General features: G+C 32.7%; 1 pseudogene; it reads right to left on the bottom strand.

Moving 5' to 3' along the window:
- The window catches only part of LOC149550169 (galactoside 2-alpha-L-fucosyltransferase-like), a 159,703-nt pseudogene extending 153,939 nt beyond the window's left edge, over nt 1–5,764 (bottom strand).
- Nucleotides 5,765–6,000: the final 236 nt, after the last annotated feature.

The following is a 6,000-nucleotide window of genomic DNA, read 5'->3' on the forward strand; positions in this document are numbered from 1 at the left end:
AATCTGTTATTTTCTTGCTAGGTTTCAAATTATTAATTTATATAATCTGTTAACCAATCCAAGCCTTCCTATTATCCCTATTTTGTTAAGTTAATCATGGCCTAATCTTTGCTTCAAAGCTGAAGTCCAAGATTTACTCTTACTAGTATTCAACTTCCATTGACTCTTGTGAGATTCCTATTTTGTTAAACAACTACATTATAACTTTCCATTCATTATATCTTGTCCTCATATAGCTAAAAAAATGTCACTATTATTTTCTTCCCATTCCCTATATATCTTATTCACATAGTAATGGAAATGCCATTCTTATTTTGAAATCTATGGATTTAAAAACAAAGTTCAAGGGAAACTAGCATATCATATGTTGTCAAATGGGCATCTCAAAAATTGTATGAACAGTCTCATAAACATACCATGCTTCATCTAGAAGAGCTACAATTCCCCTTGGTTTCTACATATACAAAATATAGTTGTATTTAAGATCCTAGCCCTCAATTTTGAAAGTTTGTGCTCTAATAAACACAAATTTCTGACAAAGCACTACAAGTTAAATTGAGAAAGGAATCATTCATTCTAAAATATTTAGTCCATAAGATACTCAATTCTATAGAAAAATTTATTATTTGAAGTTATGAATAAGTGTTAACCCCACTGATTTACCTATACCTAGGATGTTTATTGAGAACCTTAATTAAAATAATATATTGTGTGTATGTTTAAGTATGTAGTTTGCATCTACATCTAACTAGAAAAGGAAATGGATATCAAAAAAGACCTTTTCAATTAGATCCAAAACATCTTGATTATCAACAAACTCAATGTAGCTCCAATCAATTTCTTCTCTTGTGTATTCATCATGTTCCATCTAAACACATGTTGCACATCATATACAAAAATCCATAGAAAAAAGTAAATATCATACACAAAAAAATAATATTAAAATAGTTAAGGAAATATACCCTGAGCAAAGAGCAAAAACAAAATGTATAAAAAATATATTTCTTTCAAAAATTATGATAATTTAATAGATATGGAACTTTTTGACCTGATTGAGGTGTTGTTGTAGCTTCTCATTTGTAAGATTGATACAGAACAATTCAAAACTACAATCAAGAAAAAAATAGGTTTTCCTTAGCTCACCAAAGAGTAATATGTAAACATTTCGTATTATGAAAGCTTTCAAATATAGCTTGCTAAATTGTAGTGACTATAGCTACAAGGCATGACTTAAAATATGTAGTCTTGATGTCTATTAAAAAAATGTACCTATTAGTCTTGAAAATCTCATAACTGTTAATATCAAGAATGCCAATTAGGGTCCTAGCCAATCGAATTATTTATTTTATTTACCAACTTGTATCCGATGCGAATGGCATTATCTTAAGAAGAGCCCATAGAACAATATAAATTCTAAAAAAACTAATAAATATAATTCACTCACTAAATATATTCTTCTTTGAGAGCTTGTCCTAAGCAACACAATACTCACAAATGGTACATCATACTAGTTAAACAATCGTGAGTATACTATTTTTTCCAATGCATCTCAGCTACTAAGTGTAGCAACTGGGTCAAGAGATTTTGTAGTGCTTTCATCTCAAGTCACAATGACACATTTACAAGAGAGTCTTCTAGAACTTTAACATCACACCTAAAATAATATATAATGTAGTTATTAACCCTCCCATAACTATGTTCTTCCTATGTAAGTGTAAGAATACAAGACTGGCCATTGAGGGATATAGATAATCTTGAAGGATTATTGATTTAGTCTTTAGATGCTGCTTGAGGTAGCAAGGAGGAGATGATATATTTTCTTCTTTGAAGAATGCTAGATGTAGAGTGTAGGCAGCCCTAGTATCAACAAAGATAGAAACGACTACTGCATAAGCCGGAGTTGGGATGTGGGAACATCATAGTTCAGAAGAATATGTTCTAGCTAAATTGCATTGAGAAAATTGAGCATTCTAAATTTGAAAACTTTATGTTTACTCCCAAACCATTGCACATCAAATTTTAAGCATTCAAAATTTATAAACATTCTTTTTACTCCAAAACGAAAGCACACCAAAGGAAAAACTACAAATAAGAAAGCTCTTATTTCCTATTTATGGCGCTCAAGTTATTGTAGACTCTGGAAAATTGTACAAAATAGTATATTAATTGGAACAATAAAAAGCATAAGAAATTATTTCCTATTATTGTTTGTTAAAATATATATTTGGTTTATAAGGACTACCAATTAGTAGAAGTTGCTCATTTCCATCATCAAATCCTTCCATCTCTATAAGGAACTGTGTCTTTAATCTTCTACTTGACTCATGCTCTCCTTCTAACTTGCGCTGTCACCCAGGATTATGGATAAGAATTAAGTATTTCTCTTAGATTACAATGCAATGGTTTTTTTGTAGACTAACACATGAATTTGAAAATATATGGCATGTTTACTTGAGAGAGAAGAGATTCTATTTCATCAACAAATATTACTGCAGGTTCTCAACAGCAAGAAACTCCAAACAATGCCCTCACCAGTTTCTCACCTTCACCTATTTGCATATCCATGATCAGTAACAACAAGAATCAGACTATTTAGAAGGGAAAAAAACCTTGGGATCTATTATATACAATGGTTCAGAAAGCACAATGCTTTCTAAAAGTTTTGTGAAGGGGTCAAGTGGTAACAAGTTAAGTGGATTGACTATATGGAAAGCTCCATAGTTAAGTGTGCTATAGCCTATAGTATTAGAATGGGTGACCTCTCAAAAGAACCAGTGCTTCAGCCTTCAGCTCTATGAGCATCACCTAGATGCAATGAATGCTAAGTGGACCATTCAAGATTTAGAAAGATAGGTTCTTGTGACTCATAAAAAATGGATCAATGAAGATTGACTCAAAACTGTGACCAATTTTGGTTTGAAGATTTTCGGTGGATAGAAATGGGATGTAGTGGTTGGAGATGTTTATTGGGATGTGTTTGAAGGTGTTTGAATCAAATTCAAACTTGTTTCTTGCAAGGAATGGTTTTTTCTAGAAAGCCCTAGATTGTTAACCCATTTCATGAGGGTTTGTTTGTTGGGACTGTAGATGTGGGTATCTAGAAAATCTAAGTTTAAAAGTGGTGGTATTTTTTTTCTCTACCAAGACTATTTTAGGTCTTTTGAGTCTTGGAGGGTAGTGGAGGATATGGCTTCTTTGTTGGGCTAGGCTAATTAGGCCTAGTGCATGTGCAATCAGCAATAAAAGGCTTCACCAGTCAAGGCATGAAGATCTAAGTTGAAGATGGGTTTAATAACTCCAAAAAGGGTATTTGGAAAGGTAATCAACTTACTAGGCTGTTTGGAAACTTTTCATGGAATTTGCAATTTTTTGTCTGGACAAGGCTACTAGGTAGGCCTAGAAGGACTATAGTGAAGAATGATGAAAGATGGATTGTTTGGAGTGGATCATGATAGATAGACCAAATGTGATCCAAGGTGTTGTGCTTTGTGTGAGAAGCTTGGTTGAGATTTTGGTATGGTGGACGTGCTAAGTAAAAGATTGAACAAAGAAAGCTTTAGCTACTATAATACAAGCTAAAAGATTTTCTTAGCTAGACATATAAGATATTTCATTTAGGAACAACACTCTCTAGTGCATCTAATGTTGAAAATTCTATTTATAAACATATGTGTCTAGCTAATAAAATATGCAATGCAATTCCTTTTGGCTGGACTGTGGAAAGCTAGATTACACAAAACAAGAAATAATCTTGTCATTCAAGGAAGAACCAACAAAAAATTCAAAATTACAATAAGACTTGCAGCTTTAGCATATTGACATAAAAATATTGTAAATTCATAGCCAAGAAATATACATAGAATTCTATGAGAAAAATGAACATTGGTATAGACGATAGAGAAGCTAGATTACAAATATTATTGGTTTATGATTTTCAGATTGCAACCAATCTTCATGGCTAGGCTGAAAGATCCTCACAAGTAGCCTATCTATAGTAGAGTGTTCTGCATACAAACATCTTGTTCTTTCCTTTCTAAACATGTTTATGCATGCAACATAACAAAGTATAGAAAGCTTCATTGTAGCATTATAAATTAAATATGCATTTCTCTATGAATGATCTCTGTAATAAATAATTCAGATCCCAAAAGTAGAAACACCTATAGTTCATCATTTTCTACCACTTTGAGACCCCAAGGAAAATCTTCACAATGTCATACATATGGAAAGGCTTTTCCAGTATCTATACCTTTCTTTTCTTGACAATCATAAAATGGGGGTGCATGAAAGCAAGGCTCCATTGACATGACTTTATGACATGGTGGATCTAAAATAGTGTCATTTTTAGGCTTAAACATAATCAAACATTTAATGCCTGCAAAACCTTGAGCTACATATCCAAATGTGGACCATGGGCTCATTATAAGTACATCACAAAGAGAAAGAAGATACATTTCTACCCATGCCTTCATACTATGAGATTGATTTTTAGTGTGCTCCTATTCTTCATGACTAGGCTGAAAGACACTCACAATCTGCCCATCTATGGTAGGGTGTTCCCAACACAAGTCTATGATTCGTTCATAGTACCCAAAACCTAGAGAGGTTACTCAAACTACATCAGGCTTCTTTACAAATCCATTTTCATATGTATGTTCGAGGAATTCATCACTATGAGATATGTTGGGTAGAATTTTGTTCTTCTGACTACAAGCCAAAACCTGATTTGATACATGTGAGAAGTACTCAGGATCATATGTTCTCATCTGCAGACCTATCCTTTGTTCTGCATGAGCTAGATAAGCTTGATAGAATCTAGTAATCAAGCCCTAGACTGGATTGGTGGGGTGCAATAGGTACCTACCTAAATAATGAAAAATAGAATCTCTTTGAGGAAATAAATGGTTCAATTCCTCATTGAATGAGGGTAGTAGGTAGAGAGAGGGGACAAAATAGTTATTGAACCTTAGAAACAACCATGGTATATGCTTTAGAAATTGCACCTGCACATGCAATCCTTATATGTGTCTAATTTCTCACAAAAAGAAACCATTTGTTATATTTTTTGATGTTATCTTTATTATGTAAGACTATCATTAAGCACAAGTGCTTCCTTAGAAAAACAATTATACAAGGCTTTCTGCATTTAAGAATCAAAACAATAAAAGAACTTGAAAGCATGATTTTATTAGGAACTTACCCACTTACTCATCAATGAACTAGTAGAAATATAAAAGAAAGTAGCTTTGGCTTCTCCTGTAATATCTTTTCCAATCATCATTTTCCCAGTAACCTAAGAGAAAATTAAATGTACTTTATTGTAAACAAAAATGAATTTCCAACATATAAAGAACAGAGAATAAATCAGACTAACTTATAGGAGGGCCAAATAAGAGGAGCCCTTTGCCTGGAGAGCAACAGCCTTGAAAGATGTTAGGTCATAATAGAGGCCATATGACCATTTCTATCCCACACTTTTTGGCATGCTCTAGCCCAACTTTAGTATAATTTTGGAAAAATAAATATTAATGTTAATGGGTGCATAGAAATAAACATGAATAATATTATCATCAATTCATTTAGCCATATTAAATTTACCAATATCATCCCACCAAACATTGGGATCCTTGTCCATTATCTCATTGCTAATATGCTCTATCAGATGTGGTTCCAAGTTATGTAGCTTATTAGGAAGCTCACCATCAGGACCAACAAGCATTTCTAAACTGAAAATATAGGACAGAAAAGAAACAACCATTAGCATGCTTTAGACCAAAACTGCTAGAGATGGTTATTTATTTAGTTAAAATCAAAATCAATTGATCCTATTCAAAAACAATGCCTAGAAGTAAAATATTACATTTATATCAATATTCTAAATGACGCATTGTAGGAAAGCCACTAGCTTGATGAGTCTTGAAATATTGAAGTCATGATGTGCATGAAAGCCTTCCCAATATCTCAAAGAATTTTGAATGGTAAATCAAAATGCACTCAAAT

Source organism: Cupressus sempervirens, chromosome 7 (assembly GCF_028749045.1).
Source record: "Cupressus sempervirens isolate cs-2001-9-10 chromosome 7, ASM2874904v1, whole genome shotgun sequence".
NCBI lineage: Eukaryota > Viridiplantae > Streptophyta > Pinopsida > Cupressales > Cupressaceae > Cupressus > Cupressus sempervirens.